The sequence below is a fragment of the Conger conger genome, chromosome 10, assembly GCF_963514075.1.
Source record: "Conger conger chromosome 10, fConCon1.1, whole genome shotgun sequence".
NCBI lineage: Eukaryota > Metazoa > Chordata > Actinopteri > Anguilliformes > Congridae > Conger > Conger conger.
In genome coordinates this window covers 36,500,934-36,525,602 of record NC_083769.1, presented here as the reverse complement: position 1 = coordinate 36,525,602, position 24,669 = coordinate 36,500,934, and the positions used below count along the sequence as shown (strand labels likewise).

Below are 24,669 nucleotides of genomic sequence, written 5' to 3'. Positions count from 1 at the left end.
CATGACACAACATTCAAAGAGCAAAACCAATCATAACAAAGACCGAGGAATAATGCTCTGGTAGCAGCCAATTGCTGTAATATTATTGTGATCACTCTAGTCGCGCCACCGATGGGGTCAGCTTGTGTCGAGAGTGTGATCAGATAGACTGCACGTGAATGATCATACATACTGAACCACTATTTATTGGTATACCATTAAGATACCAACTCCGCTTGTATGTAGGGAAAACATTTATTGTTCATTTTTTTAATGTACATGGACATTTATGCTTGGAGGATTAGGCCTGCTTATCTGCAAAAGAAAAGGGTCTGTGAAAACAGCTTGAGTAGTGGCTGAATTGAATGCTTTTACCAGGGGTCCCTGGGAGGTCCATCCACATACATGTGATTAGAGTGTTGATAGGCTAGTGAGAGCCATATTTCTTCTGCTTCTAATTATTAGCATTAGTAGTAGTAGTGATGATTATAATGCTATATTAAAAATTATTTTGAAAGCACCAAATCTGTGTATCATCAACATGCCTGACTGTAGTCTGAAACCTCTGACCATTCAGTGATGCATTGTGGGAATGATGAGGAGTTTTGGTGAAACAGGGTGAAGGCAGTCATGTTGTTGTCAAACCAGAGTGCCATGCATAAGTGCATTGCCTAAGTTCTGGTGTTGGTATTGTGTCAGTGCATGGGCTACAGCCCTGTCTGGGCCAATGCAGAACAATGGTTAGAGACCTGGGCTTGCAGCTGGTTCCAGGTTTGATTCTCAGGTGGGGTACTGCCATTGTATGCTTGAACCTGAACCGTCCAGCCATATAATAGTGTATATGGGTTATGTGTAAGAGACAGTGAGCCAGGGCTGCTGACCCTGTTCCTGGAGATGTACCATTCTGTAGGTTTTCAACTAATTCGGCACACCTGACTCAACTAATTAGCAGCTCAATGAGATCTCTATCCGTTGAATGAGGTGTTTAAGGTGTTGTTAGGTTTTGTTAGGGTTGGAGTGAAAACCTACAGGATTGTGGATCTTCAGGAACATGATTTGGCAGCCTTGATGTAATCTAAGTTGCTCTAGATGTGAGCATCGGTAAAATGGCTAAAATGTAAATGTCTCTGTCTTAACCCTGTTTTGTTAGGCCAGAGGATGGTGAGGGTGTAGTGTAGGCCGGTCCAGCTCAGTCAAGCCACTGGGTCCTACACTGAGGCCTTCTTCCTCTTCTCTTCCTCCGGGCTCCATTAGGACTGCATGGAGGTAAACCTCAGCCTGGCTCCACTTGAGCGACCCTCCTGCAGACACGGACAGAGGAGAGACAGAGGGAGCGAGAGAGAGGGAGAGAGACAGAGTGAGGGAGAGAGAGAGAAAGAGAGAGAGAGAGAGAGAGAGAGGGAGAGAGAGAGAGAGAGAAAAAGAGTGAGAGAAAGAGCGAGAGAGAGGGAGGGAGAGAGAGAGAGAGAGAGAGGGAGAGAGAGAGAGAGGGAGAGAGAGAGAGAGACAGAGTCAGAGAGAGAGAAAGAGAAAAAGAGAGAGTGAGAGAAAGAGCGAGAGAGAGGGAGGGAGAGAGAGAGAGAGAGGTGTAAGTAGAGGCCTGTGCTGCCCGGTTGTTTCCCTACCTGCCTCACTGACCCGTCTCCTCTCATTCCTCCTGCCTGCTAATCCCAGGTAAGGGGTGCGCTGACATTTCTTGGCATCTCCTGTAGAGAAGTTGTTTTGATGTGGTGCCCTTTTCAAATTATGCCCCCGGTTGCACACGGATGCCTGAGCGCTCATTCAGGTCCCGCTGGGTCATTTTCATTTTTTTTCTCCCTCTTTTTCTTTATTTCTCCCTGATTTGGAATGCCCAATCACGCTCGCCTCGCAACCTCGCAACCGAGGGGAGCGCTGACAAGCGCGAAGTACGTGATGTCACCGGTGCTTCTGCACACGCTGCGGTGGATGACTCAGAGCGCTGGGTGGCTCATCCTGGTTAGACCCTGTTCTGAGGTGTGGGTGAACCTCCACAGTCTGCCGTTTCATCTGGAGTAGTTCTGTCCGTGCCGGTTCTGGCCAAGAGCTCTGCAGGACGATGCGTAATTGGTGCAGACAGTTGGCCTTGGCACGATACTGATTCAGTACCAGACTGTGGGGCTCATCCAGACATCCCACCTCTCCTGGAAGTTCCCGCAATTTGGCATCAGCTCCCTGATGCTCGCAAGAGGTCGGAAATCTTCCGCAGATCAGCGACCACAACCACAGGCTGTGAAGTTTAGAAACCTCCATGAATCTGTCATGAATCGGTAAACTGTCGGGAATTGATGAACCGCAAAGTACCTCCCCCCTGTTGGTCTCCTGGAAATAATTTTTGCAAGGGTGGGATAAGAACAGTGCTTTAACAGATATCAGACTGTGGGACCCATCCATGCATTAGGACAGTGATTTAACAGATACCAGACTGTGGGGCCCATCCATGCACTAGAACAGTCCCTTAACAGATACCAGACCATGGGGGACATCAGGCAGTAGAAGATTGCCTGAACTTGAGCCACCCTGCAGTCCCCAGTATGTCATTGTTAACCCGCTACTTCATTACCGACACGACAGAAACGGCCTCTGTGTCGCTCCCCCTGTTCTGTGATGCACCCAGGGGATGGACCTTCATTCGTTTCCGAATTTGGAAACGCCTGGTGCGCTGTAGCGGGCGGTTATGATCGATAGAGGAATTATAGTTGCATTACATTTCTTCCATTGGCGCATGGTGAGGAGCCCTCCCTGGTGATCTCGTTGGAGAGGGGCATCTGATCTCGACGCTGTTTGATTGATTTTCCTCCACAGGGTCCTCACCGAATTCGTAGACATGAAAAAAAAAATGTGATTGTGCAATCGCAGGCTTGTCGCCGAAGCTGAAATCTCGGCCGTTAAATCTTTTCAGTCTGAGTTTAATTCATTCTTCTTCGAGCCAAAAATCGATTCCTATTAAGAAAAATATTGTCAAGAACTGCAGTGTAGGAAGCAGCCTGTCAGAGCCAATAAGACGAGCCGTGACACAGCCCTGCCAAAAAGTTTCTCAGGTACTCCCGGATTCAAATCAAGCTGTGCATGTCACATATGCAGCGTTATTAATTAAGTGAGTGAGATAGCAAATACACCTGTCAGAGGGGCATAATGCTGAATGACACAGGGAGCATAGCGGCATTTGTCATGTTCATATTTCTGTGTCAGGGTAAATCTGTGAATGACGGTTAGCACATTTATATTTAAAGATCTGACAGTCCTGAATGTAAAAAAAAAAAAAACACAGATTGGGTTCTTTGGAAAGGTAAAGTAAATGGTACAGGTGCAGCAATGGCAAATATCCAAACAACAGACAATTAATTGCACAAAGTCTCCAAACTCAACTTGTTGCTTGGTACTTTGAGGAAACAGTCACCAAATATTACATGACATTGCATCAGATTAATTTAGCTGGTGCCTATACTTTAGCAGCAGTCTAGCCAAATATGGCTAACACCATTCCCAAACCAGTTAGTGTAAACCAAAATGGTGCATGGATCTGAAGTTTGAAATCCGAATGCATAAGAGGGGGGTGTGCTGTATAACTAATTTCTTTTAAAAACGTTAAACCTTAAACTAATTTTCCACGCAGTCACTGATATTTTTGGGGCAGGGTGTGTGAGCCTGAGATTGTGCCTCAATACTGGAGATGTGAGAAAGAATGGAAAATTCCATTACCTCAACTACATTACCCACAATGCCATGCTGCTGTAGGGAATTACAGGACATTACATTAATGCCATTGGGCAGACGCTCTTTTCCAGAGCGACGTACAGTTGATTAGACTATGCAGGAGACAATGGAGCAATGCAGGGTTAAGGGCCTTGCTCAAGGGCCCAACGGCTGTGCGGATCTTATTGTGGCTACACTGGGGATGGAACCACCGACCTTGCGGGTCCCAGTCATGTACCTTAACCACTATGCTACAATATAAAGTATAACAATATAAAGTATAAGTCTTTGATTGTACACACTGTTTTGTACACACTAGCATTAAGCTCTCTGAAATTTGAAATTTGTTTAGCCTGAAACATGTTACAAGTTCCTGAGAGACTTTGTGACTTTTCTCACTAGGTCGACTCAAGAAACCAAAACCACAAGATTTTCTTTCCAAATGCTTTGCTTAATTGGCCCCAATGGGAGATTTCTGTTGGGGTTGTTTTGTCGCCCATTTAGAGTCTTACTTGTGTGATGAAGGTGTCATTACTTGTTTTAATTATCGTTGCTGATTAATTATGATTAATTAAAGGTACATAATTGATTAATGAGTGGACATTGGTTTGATGTGCCTGACACGGTTGATATAATGGATTCACTGGTAGCTGGACTCCATTCTGTAAGCGTTCCGTCTGAAATACTTGTTATCCTCAGTCCTGTTTTTCTCATCTCTGAAATGTGCCTCAAGCATCGGTCTATGAGGAATATGTAATAACAATTTCGGCACTGGGCAGCCATTTGCTGGAGCCTGGGCTCAATACAGTGCACTCCTGATCCTTTGTAAAGTTCCCAAAATTGGAGCTGGCTGCCGTTCCTGAAGGACACGTAAAAGCTTTTGAAATATTGCATTCATAAAAAAAAAAAAACTAAACTAAATTCAGCAGGTTACCCCCGAGGGTGAGTGGCTGAGGCATTTACGATTTACCACCATAAGCACAAAGCACTGATATGCTTTCTTAAGGAGAAAACGCAGTGAACAGGAAAAAAGGAGGAAAACGGAAGGAGAGAAAAGACCAATGCCTGGCTACTTTAGCGGGGTCCACAATAGCCCGTGATATAATAAAATGCATATTGAAGTAGCCTGCTCCGTTCTGGGGGTGCGTTTATTTTATCGCCCCCGGGAGGTCACTAACACGGAGCGATAAGAGCGTTATCGCCCGCGTCCAGGAGCGCAGCTGCGGAAGTGCAGCCGTTAAGACGGAGCGGAGAAAACAGCGGGAAGCGGGAGTTGGAAGAAAAGGGGAACGGCGCGGACCGTCACGGTGTAAATTTGGGGAGTAAATATTGGTCTCCGCAGAGAAGCCTCTTCATGCGCTTAGCGTCGATGTCGGAGTTTACTTCCTCTGGCGCACTCAGACTAAAAACTGCGCTGTCTCAGGGGGGCTGCGTCTCTTTTGAAAGACTCGAGAGACACGGGTTTTGGTCAAACGTCTCCGCCGCACCGAACAATGGCCCAGGTCCAGCTGCTCACGGTGTTCAAACGCACGATGCCTGAACAAATTTGAAAGATATTTCCCCCGTGATCGAAAAAATGCGTGAAGCAGAGAGTGTCTTTCATGTTGCTAATGTATTATTGACGGAACAAAAGTAGGCTTGTGTTGATGGAGCTTAGAGAACATTCTGGCCTAAAGGTTTAATCATAGAGAGTTTCAGGGACCACGTGACTATCTCAGGGTATTGATCTTGTAACGCAATGTCGGGTTTCATCAACAAGCTACGGTAGGTATATGGAATTTCGGAAGGCAGAGTGAGTAAACTGCATTTAGCGAAATTATCTTGCATTTGTCATGAAGAATGTAAATTCTCACCTTAAAAAAATAGTGGAATTACAGACTGCTTAGGCACTGTTTAGATAAGCCCCTCGGTCTGGTGTTGAATTTGGACCGTGCCAGTGTGACGGCTATGGCTGGAAGCCCAGCAACACGACGTACAATTGGCTCTACTGTCACCCAGGGACGTGAGGGTTTCAGTTGTCTGGGACGACGATGCCTCATCACCCCCCCCTGCTGGTGGACCGGGTGCCTGCAGGCCCGCCTGTTGAGCCGCACAGGAAGCGTCTCCCTCTGACTCATAGCACTGCACGCCTGACTTGTCGGCCTAAGTGGGATGACAGAGTAGAACTAGCGCGTCTGAGTTTGGTTCTGTCAGATGTCCCCCAACATATCCTGCTGTCTCACCCATACAGACGGCCACTTGTGCATGGACACAGATACACAGACGTACACCCACTCACCCACCTGCATGCACAAGTACAACACGCACATACTCACACACACTCTCTCACAGATGCACACACACACACACTCTCTCTCACACACACACTCACACTCACTCACACACACACGCACTCACAGACACGCTCTCTCTCTCACACACACACACACACACACACACACACACTCTCTCTCTCTCTGACTCACAGACAAAGCGGGGACTCTGTGGCGGTCCTCACGCAGACAGTATCCCGCCCGCTGTCTGACAGGTGACAGGTGAGCGTGCTCAGTGGGTTAGTCCATGGCTGTCTGGCTGCCTGAATTCCACCTGGAGAGGTGGCTGCATAGCTGTGCCTTCCTGCTGTCAGTCTCACCCTCGGTTGTCACTGTTTTTAAAATCCCCAGGAAATCTCTTCTGACACAGCTACACCCCCCCGGGGTGATTTAGTGCAGAAAGAAGGAAAAACACACAATTCTGATTCCATCAGCCATTCCAAATAAGCCTAATTACTCAAGCGGACTGGCCATTAATATGAGGGAGTTCATTAGAGAACAACCTGACTCAACAGTCGACGGCTTTGGGGACCTGAGTTTCAGACGCACTCAGCTGCAGCAGAGACGGGTACCAGCTGCCTGAGCCCCCAGTCTCTGCAGGTGCCAAACCCCTGTATGCTTCTCACAAAGACAGCAACTGTGTGTGTGTGTGTGTGTGTGTGTGTGAGTGAGAGAGAGTATGTATGTGTGTATATATGTGTGTGTGTGTGAGAGAGAGAGTCTGTGTGTGTATATGTGTGTGTGTGTGTGTGTGTGTGTGTGTGAGAGAGCGAGAGTCGGTGTGTGTATATGTGTGTGTGTGTGTGTGTGTGTGTGTGTGAGAGAGCGAGAGTCGGTGTGTGTATATGTGTGTGTGTGTGTGTGTGTGAGAGCGAGAGAGTGTCTGTGTGTGCGTGTGTATATGTGTGTGTGTGTGTGTGTGAGAGAGAGTGTGTGTATCTGTGTGTGTTTGTGTGTGAGAGCGAGAGAGTGTCTGTGTGTGCGTGTGTATATGTGTGTGTGTATGTGCGAGAGAGAGAGAGACTGTGTTCATGCGTGTGTGAGAATGTGCGTGTGTGTGCACATGTCTGTGCATGTATGTATGTATGTGTGTGTGTGTGTGTGTGAAAATGTGCATTTGGCTGTGTGTATTTGTGTGTGAGAGTGTGACCATGTGTTTGTGTGCATTTGTGCATAAGTGCTCTTATGTGTTCGTATGTCTGTCTATACATGTGTGTGCGTTAGTGCATGCATGAGTGTGTGAGCGTACATGTGGGCTTCTGTTTACGCGCATGTATACGTGTACAATTGTGTGCACGTATGTGTGCATGTGTGTGTGTGAGGCTGTCTTGGTTGCGGGTGCTGTCGCATCCTAACCCATCCCTTAGTGTAAGAGCAGTGATGTGAGCGTATGAACTGGCCCTTTCCAAACGAGGTGCTGCAGAGACCATCAGGGCCAAATGAGATCATTACCGGTCTATTCACCCGTATGACAGCGCAGATAATGATGCCGCCTAATTAGTGCTGTGCCCGGGAGAAACACCTTGCCTTCCGCTCTGCAGACTGCTGATAAGGAGCCGCTGCTACTCAGACACCCCAGTAGGGGGCGCTGAGGCTGACACGCGCTCTGACGGATGGCATAACCTGCCAGAAGCTCATAGCAGATAACATCCTGCTTATGACACCTGGAAATGAGAGATAAAGGTGTGCTGTTTTTCTCCCCCCCATCATTGTGTTGTTGTGTCTGCTCTGTAGTCTTTGTTCTTAGGACACCGCGAGAGAATGTCTGCACACATCGACCGCTGTTTCAGACGTCGGTGGTTCCACAGCTATGCCTTCTTATAGAAACTGTGGGTTTTTTTATCACCCGTGTCCCCTTTTAGTCTCCATGGCTTTTACGTCCAGATCTGGCTGCTAATAGAACGGCTGAGAAAGGATCTATTGCTGAAAACCTGACCAATGACGTAATGCCGTTGGTAACATGTTGATGCCAGGCTACCTTAACCCTGTGTGAGCTCACAAATATGTGATTAGAATGTTCATAACTGAACATTGTAATGCTGATGTAATTCACTTCTGGTTTGAGTTCTAGAACACTCCAAAAAATCTACTCTTCATAATGGCTAACTTTGTAGAATACACTCAGGCAAGGACGGAGTGGCCATTGGAGCTGCAGTTAGCAGTTAGCAATTAGCATGCTGTGCTGGAGAGCAGTCGGTCTGTTCCCATTACACAGTGGGCTGCTATGCCCGTAACCTTGGCACGTATCTGGCCTTCTTAGCAATTATCCGGCCGTTTAACTGCAGGGATTATGAGTAAAAATGCACCATCTCTGAGCATCCCTGGATAAGGAAATTGTACTCAAATTGGAAAATTGCTCAAAAAAATTCATATTGAATAAAACAACACATAAAAAAGCAATGATATGACATATTAGTATTACAGTTACCTTTACTAGGAGGAAAAATAATGTATGTATATATTATTATTTATGTATGATAATATATGCATATATACACGCATCTATATATATTCAGTATGATACTGTTAGGTTTTCTGACTCTGTAGGTCCTTATTAAACACTGCCATTAGGGTGTGGTGTCATTCCAGCAGCAGGAAATGCCCCCCCCAGGTGATCCATCTTCTCCTTATTGTTCTGTCGTGGGCTGAGTTTTCACTCCGTAGCCAATGGCTTTGAACCCTACATGACATACTGCACACAATCACATAGGAATAGAAAGCCATAGGACACAGGCGTGAGGAAAGCTTTTTTTTAAATTTAAGTAAGGCCACGAAACCCAGACTTCTTTGACGCGTGAAACACATGACGGATTTTGGTATATCCCAACGCTGCAACAGCAGTACTGACCCAGGGAATCGAACCCCTAACCTCTAGTTATGACCCCAGTGTCTGTAGCTAGCTCCTAAACCTCCACAGGGTGAGCAGCTGCTCAATTTTGGGGAATTCTTGGAATTGTGGGAGCCTTAAAGGATTCAGGTGGAAGAGTGACAGGTGGCTTTATCATCATCATCATCATCATCATCATCATTATGTCTGAGATGGACAAGGACCACGCAGCTCTGCGTCTGCTGCCCGCCCCACGGTCCTGTACCTTAAAGATCCCCTCCTCTCAAACACGACCTCTCTCTACTCCCCCCCCCCCCCCCCAACCTGCCAGTGGTGGAATGACCGCCCCAGTCTAACACACGTCTGTTTAAAGTGGATCCAATGCAAAAATCACTCTCAACATTTAAAATGCTTTTACAAGCTTCACCTTTGCTCCATGAACCGTTATATCCCAATTACTACATTCTCAACCACTTAAGTTTATATTATAAGGTTATATATGTGCTACTTTGAAGTTATGCGTTAACAGCTACTCACTATAATGACTTGGCATAAGCTCTTTGTAGCCTAATTCCTTTTTTCCCCCCTTGTGTAAGTCACTGTGGAAATGAGTGTGTGTTAAATTGCTAAATGTAATGGAAGAACACTGGAAGTTTTCCCAATTCCTGTCTCTGCTCCTGGGAAACAAAAAGTCGTGGAGATTCTACCCCCCCCCCCCCCCCCCCCCCCTCCCCAATGCGACTCCCAGCTTTAACATTCAGAGTATGGGAATTTCTTTTTTGCAGAAAGTCAAAGTGAAAGGCGAGAGATGGATGAGAAGGGGGGGGGGGGGGGCTGGGGGATGTGGGTAGAGCTGTTTACCTTACGATACTGGAATCTGTAATCACACCCCTCTACAGTCAACTCAGTGTTAATAATAGCCAATATTTTGACTTGTTTGTTTCACTCTTATACAAAACATGGCTTTTTTTCATCTGACTTTGAATATGTGGGTTTGTGCAGCTGTGGCCCCATGGAAACGCGATTAGACCATCTGCCTGACGACAGGGTCGGGAGTGAGGGGGCATGGGGGGGCAGTCTGTCTGACATGCTGTCAGGTTGGCACAGAGGCAGGGGCTGGGCGGAGGGTGGGGGGGGGGGGTGGAAACAGTTGGCATTCAGTAACAGCAGGCAGAATGGAGTCGTGCAGAGATCTGCAACTTTCCCATCAGTGGCTAATGATTTGATCAGGGTGACCTTTGGTCTACGCCTGTATGCCAGAAAGAGTTTTCCTGACAGAACTCCCACTCTATCTATATTTGTTTTGCCCTCCCCTGACTCCACTGCCCCCCCCCCCTTCATCATTTCTCCCTGTCAGACTTGCACACTCCGCTGTTCGCTTTGAGCAAAGAAAATGCAGTCACATGACCTGGCTCGGAAACAGACGGCGTTTTCCTTAACTTTTAACTAGCAATCCAACGCTAAGTGTGAGGTTTCTGTCTCTCCGTTTGGCAGTTATACAGCCCTGATTAATGCGGTATTCCGGGGCTGACGGTTTTGCAATGCTGGAACTTTGTGACACTGTGTTATTAGTCCTGGTCTCGCACAAAAGTCCGAGCCACTGTTTTAGCAGGCCTACGCTGAACCTCTCGGGGAGGACGTGGCCTGTTCCCGGGTAGCCTAAGGGGTGATTCTGAGATCAGACCCTTTTCTTCAGCCCTCCATCAAGATGCCTCTCAATTTTTTAATTTCTCGGTATATATTATAGCGTATAACATGCAATGTAGCAATAATAATCATAATAATAGTAATTAATAAGAAGAATGGGTAATATTATACTTTCATACTATAAGAGCCAAAGAACCTGCTAACATCTATTCTGGAGTCTAATTTTCTCGCCATTTAGCCAGTAATGAGCTCGTTTTACGAGCTCTTAATTGGTGTCTGTTACATAAGCTGTAAAGTTCAGCAGAAGTTGTGTTTTAGTTTTAATTGACGTCTTCTCCCATATGCCAGGTTTTATTTAACAGAACTGCTTACAGAGAAGGTGAGCTCGCCAGCCCTGCCACCGTGCTTTCACCCGGCCGGAACTTCCGTAGGAGCGGATTGGGCTACTCCGAGTGGAGCCGATGGCCCACAGATTAGGAGGGGCGGTGTTTTCTGGAGGCTAATTAGCATTCCTCACATCACTGCCCTGCTCACAGACGGGCTGCTCCTGGATCCTCTCAGTGCTGCCCTGCTCACAGACGGGCAGCACACAGACGGGCTGAACACAGACGGGCTGGACACAGACGGGCAGCACACAGACGGGCTGAAAACAGACATCCTGCTCACAGACGGGCTGAACACAGACATCCTGCTCACAGACGGGCTGAACACAGACATCCTGCTCACAGACGGGCTGAACACAGACATCCTGCTCACAGACGGGCTGAACACACACGGGCTGAACACAGACGGGCAGCACACAGACGGGCTGAACACAGACGGGCAGCACACAGACGGGCTGAATACAGACACCCTGCTCACAGACGGGCTGAACACAGACACCCTGCTCATAGGCGGGCTGCTCCTGGATCCTCTCAGCGGGGAGGGGATAACGGAGTACACCGTCGCGTTTGTGTTTTTAATCTCCCCTTCCAAATCTAGGTTAAACACAAAACCTGCCGCTGCTTTTCAAATTTTAACTCACTTTATTTGAGCCTAATAATAATGAAAAAAAAAGGGATTAGTTCAATAAAACGGCAGTACATTGTCAAACCATCTCCCTGCGATCATATTTTTGGTGTTTTATGTACAAGCCCTGCAGAAACGTGCTGGGAGTGATTTTTATGGTCATAGCGGCTTCTCTATGGGGTGATGGTAATGATGGCATTCGGCTCTGGGTATGAAGTATTGCCTGTTTAAGTATTCTCCGCAGAGCGCCCCCTCTGACCTTCTGTTATATCGCATTACTTACTTTCTTAACAGATGCCCTTACCCAGCAATACTCGCACAGTTTTCAGCTTGCAATCATTTTTCACTTTCATACTCTGTTTATGTAGCTGGGCATTTTGTTAAGCATGTAAGTCCCTTTCTCAATGATGCAATGGCTGTGCCACGTCTGAGATTCAACCTTTAACCCCTCACATGAGTACAGCTTCTTCACCAATACATACCCCTACCCCTCACCCTGTTATTGTAGTGTGTATTTTAAGTGTCTTCATTGACGGCCAACTGGTATTTTACTCTTTCTGTATTTTTTTAACTTTCATTTTACCAGACAGGTAAATTACAATTCTTATTTACAGCGACGGCCTGACATCACTAGCGGTGGTTCAGGTCCGTGAACATTGGCGACAAATCGGCGTAGCGGACCTGCCACAATCTCTGAGCCCACCCACCTCCTGTATTCATTTTGGCTGTGTGTTTTTCCTTTCTTAACATTTTTGTAGCATTGTTATTTTCCAATATGTCATGCAGCCAAAATGCATCTTTGACCCAATTTCACAGCGCCGTTGTTTTTGTTCTCGGGGCTGGGTCTGAATTCTCTCTGCTCCGCTCCCCTCGGAGAGAGCGAGGGGCAGGATAATGTGGACTGGGTTTCAGATAGTTGCACAAGATGAAAATTCAAAAACAGCATGAATAATTAACTGACATGCCGCATGATTCAACACTTTAAGACCCCTGTGTAATAACAAGCCCGTGCCTCCTTACTCTCTTTTTTTTAAAAACCAATTTGAGAGGAGCTTTTCCAACCTCCCAAAACCCGCCTCTGAGCTGTTGTTGTCAGGACTTCCGCTATGAGATCTGACTACATCAGGCTCCATATTTCAACTGCTTTGAGCAAACATTAGTACTGTTGGCAGAGAAAAGTACTAATTTAACAAGAGCCGTCTAACTGTAAGTGACTGATGGAAACTAATGTAGGGTCACAAATAAAAGAAATGAATTTCTATTCAGCTTCTGCTGTTTTTCTGACTCCTCTGAACTCAAGTAAATACATTTTTATGATGATCCCTGTGTTTGTGTGTGTGTGGGTGCGTGTGCAAGCCTACGTGTGTGTGTGTGGTAGAATGTGTGTGTGTGTGTGGTAGAGTGTGTGTGTGTGTGTGGGAGAGAGAGTGTGTGTTTGTGCGTGTGTGTGTGCGCGTATGTGAGCGTGTGCGCATGGGGATTTTTTCTGTTAAAAACAGATAAGGTTTATTTCCCTCACCATCAACCGGAAGGCTAGAAGACGAGGTTAATGTTTAGAGTCAACAGCAGCGAGACTTCCCACCACAAAGCTTATCAAAGGTCCGATTGTCTCAAGTCTTCCATTGAAGCCAAACGCTCCTGTTTGGGGAGTGCAGTACCGCCACAGAAAACCTAATCTACACCTGACTGCGGACGATAAGACAAGCAGGGTTTTCTCTGGAGGCCATTATTCGAACAGAGTTGGTTTTTACGCGATGCCTAATTACTGATAGGAAGTTTGATGGACGTCCTGTTATTGTCGATGTTTCCTGGGTTCTGTGCAATAGGTTAATTATAAAAGGAAAGCTTGTGTCTGTATCATTATCAGCTGTTTTGTCGCATTTTCTGGCATCATTATAAAAAGAGACAGACAAACAAAAAAGACCTTATGATCTAACATTGCCACATGTACGTACCGCATGTAACATTACTGTGTCATTAATCATCAATCAGTTTTACACTGGGGTGGGGGGGGGGGGGGGGGTCAAAACGATATCCAAGCTGCTAACGAACCGAAAAGTTCCATTAAACCCGAGGACCAAAAAACATCGATCTCCAACACAGATCAATCTCACCGCATCGTTTCCCAGATATGGGAGAGAGTCGTTACAATCTAACCCCAGGGACAGGTGGCTAACAAGACCCATAGAGCATAGCACCCCCCCTTCAAGAACTTCTGTATTGAGGGGCGTGGAGGAGAGGAAGTGGGGGGGTGCGGGGATTGTTCGCCACCCACGCCACCAATGAGCATGGTGCCAGCCCCGAAGCCCGAACAAGCGCTTTAATCTAAGAAATGAAAACAATCCCTGCCAAAGGTGAGATTGCCGGGGGAAAAAGCAATCTATTTCAGGGGCGTGGGGAAGGTCCGTCCCTCTCCCTCTCCATCTCCTCTCTGCCACCTGCTCCTCCTGTGGCCTTCATTTCGCTCCCTTTCACTCGGGTTTAATAAGGAGACGAGACAGGGGAACACAACCTCAATGCCACTGCCCGAAAGAAAAGGTCTCTGTTCAGCTCCGGGACTCAGGCCACTGCCTTTAACTCGGACAGTAAAGCTGCTCACCGGACCTGCGGCACGGGAACGAGGGCTCCGACTTCTCCTAGCGATCCGATCTCCAGAAAGTTTAATATTAATACCGAGCTGTTTTCTTTGAATCCCTGCCTGCTTTTTCCTTATTTAACCTTTCCAGTGTATATAAAAAAGCAAAGACGCTAGAAAAACATCCCACCTGGCCTTTGGAGTCTGCGTGGGCAGGTTGTCATGCTATTGGACCTCTTGTCCTCTTAGCCTCCTCCACCAGTACGAGAAAAGCCTTTACCAGGCTGAAGAAGTACCCCCCCCACCCCCCATTTGTTCCTGCCCCAGCCTGTGCATCCACTCACCCATGATTTTCCCTCAGGGTCAGTCCTCCTACGTTCCCCCCAAAAAACAGGAAGACTCCTCATCCAAGCTGAGCTGTCTGCAGGTGAGTCTGCCTGGGACAGACTGAAATAGTTTGCGAAAGAGAAAAATACCTTCACTGTTCATCTGCAAATGGAGAGAGAGGAAGTGAGAGACTGACAGAGAAAGATATTGAAATGGAAAGAGTGAGAGAGGGGGGAGGGAGGGAGGGCGGACAGACAGAGGCAGTGTTTGTGGCCTTGTATCCTGTACATGGTGGAGGTATTTGAGGCCCTCTCTGGGACAGGTATTTGTCAGTCAAAGGGTCTCTCTCTCTCTCTCTCTCTCTCTCTCTCTCTCTCTCTCTCTCCTTCCCTCTCACTTTTCTTCTTTCTCTCCCTCTCTCTCTGTCTCTCTCTCTTCCTCTCCCCCTGTCTCTCTCTCTCTCTCTATCTTCGTCCCTACAAACAAAAGCCCCATTCATGCCTCTGTATGTGTCAGCGGGAGGACAAAGGCTTTTGTGTCCCTCCAGCTCCTCTGGAGCATTCAGCAGTGACTGACCTCCAGCAGTCTGAGTTACCCACAATTCCCAGTGGCATATCGAGGAGGGGCCAACGCCGCCACAACAACAAGTAACCTCCAAACTTTGCCTACTGCTGCCATTACAGTGCCATCTAACCCCCAAAATTCAACCACTGCTGCCATTACATCAACATCTAACCTGTAAACTTCCTCCACTGCTGCAATTACATCAACATCCAGCCTGCAAACTTCAACCAACATCAATATCTAACCCCCAAACATCGATCACCACCACCATCAACATCTAGCCACCAAACATCGATCACCACCACTATCAACATCTAACCCCCAAACTTCAATCAGCACTACCATTACATCATTATCTACACTGCAAACTTCAACCACCATCAACATCAAACCCTCAAACTTCAATCACCACCACCACCAACATCTAATGCCCAAACTTCAACCACCACCCCATCAACATCTAACCCCCAAACTTCAATCACCACCACCAACAACATCTAATGCCCAAACTTCAATCACCACCGTAGTTAAATCAACAGCCGCCCAGCTACAACAGATTTCTTCCAATCATTTTTTACTTTTTACACAGCGGCAAAAAATTTGATAAGGGTCTGCCTTTGTTGTACATTTTTAATAATTGTATTCAGGAGGGAAGCAGAGAGGGTATTACCTTGCCGAACAAGCCATGACAGGGACTCAAAGCCTTGGGCACACATAGGGATTTGATTATGGGTTGAGAATCCGTCACCCTATGTTCTACACCATCCGGGCTCCCGGGGATTTTTAATGCTGCTAACAGATTTTCTGTTGTGGGGTTTTCGCTGCATGTCTGCATAAAATCCTGTTCCAGATGAAACGCAATTTTGGTAATATTAGCCCTCGCCATCAAACTCATTTCTCTGCATTAGTGGTGGAAGGCATCGCCAGCAGAGCGGTGTCACCTCCGTCTTTATACCGTGGGATAGCTTCCCTCTGGCAGCACACCCACCAGTGAAGCTAATGTTTCATTTCAGTAAACTTTTAGTGATTTTAACATTTTACACCACTTCAACCACTTCTATCTCTGTTGTTGCTGTATGTTCTTGTTGATAGCCGCTATGTCATTGAAATCATTAGCATAGTACTCAGATTTTTTTTTCTTCGCCATCATTGTCTGGTCAGAGTCCAATCACATGAGATTTCAAATGGTGTAACCACATTTTTTTCCTGTGGATATTTGAACGGCCTAAATAAGCGTAACTATTTCTGGTAGACTGTGGAAGAACAATTGGGTGGCTGCTTACTGGATGCTGTGAAAACCAGTTTGGTATTAATAATGCTGCTTTAAATTGCACTGACTTAAGGTGACTAATGTTAATGAACTTGGAAAATTGGACCCAAACACAAAGAGAAGACGCCTTTGAAGACAGAGGAGTTGCACCTGCAAATGAGTCGGTAGTCAAGGCAACAACAGTCGATGTGCACATCATATGCAAGACCTGAACTTGGGCAAAAGTTGGCAAGTTATTATTAAATTGCAGAAAAAAGAAGTGTTGTGATTAACCAAAACAAAGCTGTGTAAAAGTATCACAAGCTCAGTTAATTTGCTGCAAAAAGGCATTTTGGGGTTTAACCGTGCCTGGATAAGAAAGGACTGTGTCTGCTTTCGACCCATTGCTATGAATGGCTTTAAAGGGGCAGTTCACACAAAAATGAAATTAAGGTATGTTTCCACTTGCCCAAAATAGTATCTATCCATCCAGATGGTTTCGCTCAGATTAATTTTCTAGATTTGACTGCACTTAAAGGCACAGTTCGCCGTAATGTAATGACCCTATGTGGACCTTTTTTTCTGGTAATTAATACCCCAAAAATGTACATTAGAAAAACTCAACAGCAAAATATCTTTCCAAATACAATGCCACAGTTACATCAACAGAGCTCAAAAATGCACATTTTAATCCAGTACTATTCATTCTATTGCTGGGACTCAACTGTGTTGATCTGCTGAAGCACACCTGTAATCTGGGGCAACGTGTTCATCGTCTGACATCGCTAGCAAAATAAATTCCTATATTATGTTGACTCAGTTCTGGTAACTAAAGTTCACAGCAGGCTAACACGTACACTTTGATGTTTTGATACGCAAGCCAAGTGCAGCAAACAATTGACACAATCTCCTCTTTAAATTAGCAGGTGGAAAGAATCTGGTTTTCTGACCTGCTGTAGGTCACTTATGTGCCGTAATTTCACAGAAAAGCCACTCGCGTGGCCGCAGATGTGCTCCAGTTGAATAAAGCCCTGCGCCTTTTGTGCGGAATAGACTGCCTGTCGTGGCTCTTCAGACGGTTATGTCGCGAACGCTCCCATTGGAAAGAAGCTCCACGCCTTCGGTCATATTTTAGACATCGGCCAGCTATGACAGCCGTCTCACCATTTTCTCACAGGAACTCGTCCCGTTTAGACGCCGCTCGTTCCAACAGCACAGTCGTCTGATTACTTTTCTCTCGTGTCTGGCAGTATACCGATCGCTCGCTCTGAGTCTTGGACGGTAATTCAAAGCGATCTGCTCTGCGGCGTATTTCCGTCAAATCAAGCGGGAAAAGACAGCCAGGTCACGAGCAGCTCTTATTTTCTTATTTTCCTCATTTTCTCAGTGTTTATGCTTTGTGTGTGAAAACGACTCAAAGGAGAGAAAAGGCTTCAAAGTAAAGTCAGCGCTGGCTTTCGCCAAACAAATCAGCCGCTCAAACCGCCAACTTATAAAGGCAAACTCAGCCTCCACAACATACAGCGCATTCACCAGGGGAAAAATGTAAGAAGAAGAGAGAAAAAAATCAATTGAATAATAAATTGATGTCAGCTGGGGACCTGGAGATCTTTTTAATCATGAGAGAAAAGATAAGAAAAGGAAAGGGAGGGGTGAAAGGAAGGAGGACAAAAAAATCAGCACAGTGTATCTGGCTGAAATCCATTCGCTGAAAAAAAAAAGGAAAGAAAGAGGGGTGGCATGCAGCGGAGAGACCTGTCTGTAAATCGACTTAGGGACAACGCGGCGAATCAGAAAGGTATCAAGCCAGCCCAGGAAAAAAGAACTCCAGACCCTTTCATCCTCTCATGAGTAGCCTATTGATCAAAGGGAATTCAGCAGGTCCCTCATAAGAAAGCAGTTTAAACGTGAAATAGGCCAGGCGGGGGGGGGGGGGTGGCCGAGCCTTTCAGACAATCCCATTTAACACGGGAAGAGTGGCGGGAGGCTCGGCCGCGCTCCGAATCCCACCGGGAATATTTAGGAAGAAGAACCGCGTGTAGAATTTATCTATGTGTTAAGTGTGTGTGCGTGTGTGTACATACACTATAAAATACTGTACATAATATACATGCAGTATAAAATAATATTTCTTATATTAAAATGTTTTTTTTTTAATGTAAACAGTTTCAGGCTGAAGTCCTGGGGAATTTAAGCGTAGTGGTTTACGTTATTAATTATAATTCCACGCACGTCTAATTGGATCCTGAAGTAAATGTTTAATTGAGCAGGGGAGAAGCCGGTAGGCGTTTAATGACCGTTTCTGGGATAATTTGCGAGCGCCTGGCCTTTGGGTGTTAAAATCCTGCAGCAAAAATCGCACGCGCCCCAAAACCCCTATAGCGGCGATGGGCAAGTGTGGGCAATATTGGAAAATGGCCCCACAGACACTGCAAGAAGGAACATCCAGGGCCCAAAGGCTTATACACTTTACATATTTTATGATATATACTTCATCATAATTACAAGTAAAATGCCACTCCACATGGGAAAATAATAATCTGGAAATGTTTTCAGGGATTTGCTTGGAGCCGCTGGCTGCTTGCTCAGGTAAAATTGTTCTTGATCAGTTGTAATTGTCGAGCAGCTCGTTGGAACATGGGAGCCCTCAAACCCACCAATCGGCTTCATTTCTGATCAGGAGATCTCCCTGACTGGCATTATACAGCCCCTCATAGGCCACAGTACCCCAGGGTCTGTTACCTCATCTGACCCAGCCAATGAATTCAGTCCATGCCTGCCTGGTTTCATATGAACACACTTACAACCCCCCCCCCCCCTCTTACACATCTCCACATTCTCACACACACTGAACAGCCTGGTCTTCATATGAACACACTGACTCAAACCCCCCCCCCCCTCTTACACATCTCCACATTCTCACACACACTGAACAGCCTGGTCTTCATATGAACACACTGACTCTTACACATCTAATCATCCTCACACACACCCAACAGACATGTACCTAACCATACATACGCTTTCACATAGTCTGTGACCACACACAACCGCTCATTACATTACATTTACATTTTTAGTAATTTAGCAGATACTAGTTTTAACCCAAGTGAGTGGATCCAGACCATCCACTCACACAAGATCTCGTATTCACTCTTTTTCCCACGCACACACACGCACACACCTCTGTCTCTGTCACCTCTGGTGCACTCACACTGTAGCGACAAATTCATCTTAATATGTGTGTGCATGTGTGTTTGTGAGGTTTTATTTGAATGTGTGTTGATTGGGTGTAGAGTGTGCATGTGTTGGTGTGTGATTGGGTGTACAGTGTGTGTTGGTGTGTGATTGGGTGTACAGTGTGTGTGTTGGTGTGTGTATATACAGAGTGTGCAGTGTGTGTATGGGTGTATTGTTGTATTAGTGTATTAGTGTACTGTGTGTGTGTGTTGGTGTGTGTGTATGTGAGTGTACTGTGTGTGTATGTTGGTGTGGTATGAGTGTGTGTGTTGGTCTATATTGTTGTATTAGTGTATTTGTGTACTGTGTGTGTCTGTTGGTGTGTGTACTGTGTATGTGAGACAGATTTTACAGTGTAGGCATATTGGATATTATGCCCTCGGGGAAGAGAGCATTTGTGGTGATGTGGATACAAGAGTCCCTAATGCACCTTCCTCCTCTCGTTCCCTCTGTCTCCCCTTCTCCCTTTCTCTCTCTGTCTGTCTCTCTCTTCCCCTTCCTCTCTCCCTTCCTATCTATCTCTGTTTCTCTCTATCTCTCTCTCTCTGGCTGTCTTTCCCCCCTCCCTCTTTTCATTATTTGTGTCTGTCTCCCCATCACTCTCTATCCCTGTCTCCCTTTTTTCAGGCATCAGTTTCCTCCATCCCACCCTCCTCCCTCTCCTAATCTGCCCCGTCTCTCTCCCTCCCTCTGCTAATCTTCCCTCTCTCTCTCCCTTTGTTTCTTCTGTAAATATAATAAGACGGCGGGTAATGTGGGATAATGTGAAATGAGAAATATCTTTCCTGGCTTTCATCACCCTCTGTTCTTCTCATCTCCTCTCCCTCCTATCTCGTCTTCTTCTCCACTCTCTCCCCCTCCTTTCTCTCTCTCTGTCTCATTCTCTCTTTGTCGCTCTCTCTCTCTCTCTCTTTGCATTTGGTGGGGGTGGTGGGGGGAGTTTGGGGGCGGCCATGACGTCACTGTGCTAACTCAACCTGCCTACACCCCCCAACCCCCCCACCCTAGCCCCCGCTGTCCATCAGGAAGGTGTGGACAGGAACATCCTGTTTTAAGCGCTGGGCCCCGTCGCCCTGGGGGGAACCTGTCAGAACAGCTCAGTCAGGACAGGGATGGGGGCTGGCTGGGTGGGTTAAGGGTCGAGGTCAGGGTGGAGATTTCTGGTGGTAATGGCGGCTGCCCACAAGATTCTCACAAACCCCCCCGAGCGTAAAAGTTTGCATCAGTCGTTCGTGATTTTCCGCTCCCTTGGCAACAGGAGGGAACGGGTTTCCGGGGCGATGTGCGCACCTTGCACCGTTAGTCCAGCGACTCGTCAGCGGTCAGGAACGTCAGTGGTGGGTCTAACGCGTTAGCGCTTTTCCTGCGCCGTTTTAGCCCTTTTCATTTTTTTGTCACGTTTTGCCTTACAGCTACGCCCCCCTCGCCCCCCTCTGTCATGTAGGTGTGGGACTCACCCAGAAACCCTGGGCACAGACACGCTAGCGTTCTGGGCAGAGGCAGGCCAGCGTTCTGGGCACAGACAGGCCAGCGTTCTGGGCAGAGACACGCCAGCGTTCTGGGCACAGACAGGCCAGCGTTCTGGGCACAGACAGGCCAGCGTTCTGGGCACAGACAGGCCAGCGTTCTGGGCACAGACAGGCCAGCGTTCTGGGCACAGACAGGCCAGCGTTCTGGGCAGAGACAGGCCAGCGTTCTGGGCACAGACAGGCCAGCGTTCTGGGCAGAGACAGACCAGCGTTCTGGGCAGAGACAGGCCAGCGTTCTGGGCAGAGACAGGCCAGCGTTCTGGGCACAGACACGCCAGCGTTCTGGGCAGAGACAGGCCAGCGTTCTGGGCACAGACACGCCAGCGTTCTGGGCAGAGACACGCCAGCGTTCTGGGCACAGACAGGCCAGCGTTCTGCACAGCTCCAGACGAAGCGCACAGCTCGGACACCATTGTCTCATCAGTATCGACATTGCTGCTTTCGCCCCTGCTGGCATCACGAACAAAAGCCAAATATGCTAGAGACAGGAGACCTAGCAAAGAGGAAGAATCCGTACACACTGTATATGCTTCCAAATATCGTAGATTTAATAACAGCAGAAAGTAAGGCTTCAAGCCTAATGGCTCTTCACCAGAGAAGAGTGTTTTTCAGTTTCGGCACCTGTCTGAGTTTTTGATGTCCGCCTACTGTCTGTGTCTTGGAGATAGGGAGCCTGTCATCTGATAGCAGCGAGAGTGTCACCACGTTTCACAACACATTTTTACTCCGTTTGTCATTTAACTGCAGGTAAATGTGTGTGGAAAAATAACAGGTTTCACAGTGCGACGTAATGCTTAGGGAAGCTGGTCTTTCTTTAACAGGCGGTTGTGTGTTCCAGTCCCTGGGTGAACTCGGCTGTGCCCATCAGGGCAGGATTTGGCGGTATTGGAGATTGCCTGAGCATCTAGCTGTCTAAATATGAATGAGGGGAGTGAGTCTTTAAATAGAATTTGAAAGCTATTTTAGCCGTTATTTGCGTGTGGGTTATATTTGTGTTGGCGCTCCTGTGTTAAAGGCAGCGCTCTCTGTGCTGAAGTATTCTCCCGGCTCCAGGAAACACACTGTTTGCAGGGAGCACCTGTTTGCAGAGCTGAGCCTCCTCTGTGTGCACAGACTGCTGTCTGCTAAACGCACTTCTCTCTGTGCAAACCAGCCAACTGGGTATTCGAGAGAGAGAGAGAGAGGGGGGGAGAAGGAGGGGGGAGGAGGGAGACAGAGAGGGAGTGCAAGAGCGAGAAAGGGGAGAATCAGAGAGAGGTAGCGAAAGAGAGAGGCGCTGGCAGAGAAAGAGAGTGAGAGGGAGCTCTGCTTGCCTTCGTTGGGCTGTTAAGGTTGATTCCCCCCCTTCCCCTGTAAAGAAGCAGCAGTATCAAACCCCCCCTCTCCCCCCCCAGACCCCCCCTGAAGCCAGACGGACATACCGACGGGCTCAACTCTGAGCGCTCTTGCCGCTAATATCGGCGGGAGGGAGTTAGAGCCGGCACAGCACACTCACCTTTCCCATAATCCCCAGTGTGACACGATGTCATAGCATATGGTTTTATTTCTGCATATCGCAGAAGTAAAGGGTCACGCCACTCTAAACGCAGGGTTGCAGGTTTCAAGCGTTTTGTCCTGTTCTGTTACTCTGTAAAGCGTCTTTGTGACAGTCTTCTGTGAAAACTATACGGTACAAATTGCATTGAATTGAATCCTGGTCAGGGTCTCGCACCCCCCCATGCTCAAAAGCATCCAGGTGACCTCCATCAGGAACAAAAAAGGTTTTATATTTTTAAATATCTATATATAGTCAGTGCATATGAGGTCTGGCCAGGGACCCCCTGCAGTACCTTTGAGGACCCCCAGGGCGCCCTCCTTGTTGAAACCACAGGGTCTACATGGATCACGCATTTATAAAAATCTAATGCAATGCTACGTCATTCAACCTGGATATGGAGTGCCTATGCTTTTTAAATGTAAAATAATAATTCAAAAAAGTTTCACAGAAAGGCTGTGTGACTGTGCACGAATGCAAAAACTTTAAAATGTTGGAGCTCTTTTCTGTCACAAAGTGGTGCCTGTTCTGCTGCCGTGTGCTGAGACTGCATCTCAATGAGCCCGCCCAAGCCCAGCGCACGGCTCACAAACAGGTTATCAAAAACCCCTCTTAAGTTACTATCGACATAAATGTGTTTGTATCTCGCCGGAAAAACTCTGTGCGCGATTTCGACTGAGTATTTATTTATTTATTTATTTATTTTGTACACACCAGGCGGAACAGATTTGGGTTCAGACGACGCACTCTTCATTCTTTTTGGCGGTCATGGAAACCTTTCTCCGCTAACCTTTTCCCGCTAATTCCCCAGAACATTTCATTACATTTTTTAAGTTGTCCGATTGTGTCAAGACAGGTTGTGTGAGCGACAGGTCTTCAAAAAACCTTTTTATTATTATTTTATTGAGGGGAAAATTAGGTATGGGCTGGAGTGAATAATTTTAATTACGTGAAATAATGTAGTAATTGTAGTTATTATTTATTTTATGATTTTTTTGTTGGGGGGGGGGGTCAAGTGAAGTGACTGTATAAGTCAGGCATTGTCCCTCAGCGGAGGGGCAATGACAGCCCTTCTCACGCGTGTGCGTCCGTGTGGCGTGTGCGCTCCGTGTAGCGTGTGCGGTCCGTGTACCGTGTAGCTCAGTGAGCGGAGGTTACAGCCGCGCACCTTACGGGGCGGACGGAACAGCCCCAGCCGACCGCGTTCGCGCCCCCGCGGCCGTGATTCCGGGGGAATCTCAAACTCAGTCATCCGGCCAATTAACGGTGAACGAGCCACGGCAAGCCCCCCCCCCGCCCCCCACACCGCTGTCTGTCCTGCCGCAGAACGGACGCCGGGTTACCGCGGGAACCGCTGCTGTCGCTGCGGCGACTGCCCCTCGGCTCTTCGTCCTTGGGCGCTTGGTCGGTAGGACCCGTTTTAATGTCTAAAATAACGGCCCGCCGCGCTAACTGTGTAAAGAGACGCAGGACGCACGGAGCAGCGAGAAGTAGTTAGGGGTAACCCCCGTATCAGACTGCACAAACACACAAACAGCACACACAAACAGCACACACACACACACACACACACACGCCGAAGGAAGGAACAGGGTCTTACCTCGACTTCCTCCGCTCTCTCTCTGCGTCTCGGATGAGAAAGGAGGGAGCTGCCTTCCCTCTGTCAGACACCAGGAGACAATGGGGGGAGGACGGAGAGAGAAAGAGGGGGAGAGGGAGAGAGAGAGAGAGAGAGAGAGGGAGCACGGGAGAGAGAGAGAGAGAGGGAGCACGGGAGAGGGAGAGAGAGAGAGGGTGAGAGGGAGCACGGGAGAGAGGGAGAGAGGAAGAGAGAGAGCGACAGAGGGAGAGAGAGGGAGAGAGAGAAAGAGAGGGAGCGCGGGAGAGAGAGAGAGGGAGAGAGTGAGGGGAACGTGGAGAGGATCTGAAACTAGACAAAGCCAATCAATGTGAAAATCAGCGGGGACGGTGGGCAGGATGGGCGGTTAGTGGCTCTGGCAGACACACCCCCTCCTCCCCACCACACTCCTGCACCTCTGTGAAAGAGAAAAGGTTGAGCGAATAATCAGATAACACCCACGGCGGGAGTTACCGTGTGGCAGGGGAGGGGGGGAGGGGGGGAGGAGTGGGGGCTCCGTCTCTCACTGCCTTTATTTCTTTTCTC

At 47.5% G+C, this 24,669-nt stretch overlaps 1 long non-coding RNA gene across 1 annotated transcript; it reads right to left on the bottom strand.

The window, feature by feature from the left end:
- Positions 1-215: 215 nt before the first annotated feature.
- Positions 216-24,262, bottom strand: LOC133139483 (uncharacterized). Its single transcript, XR_009709818.1, has 2 exons — positions 24,106-24,262; positions 216-1,280 (listed from the first exon to the last, which is right to left on the bottom strand). It is a non-coding gene; the product is annotated as an uncharacterized LOC133139483 (long non-coding RNA).
- Between the last annotated feature and the right edge of the window lie 407 nt (positions 24,263-24,669).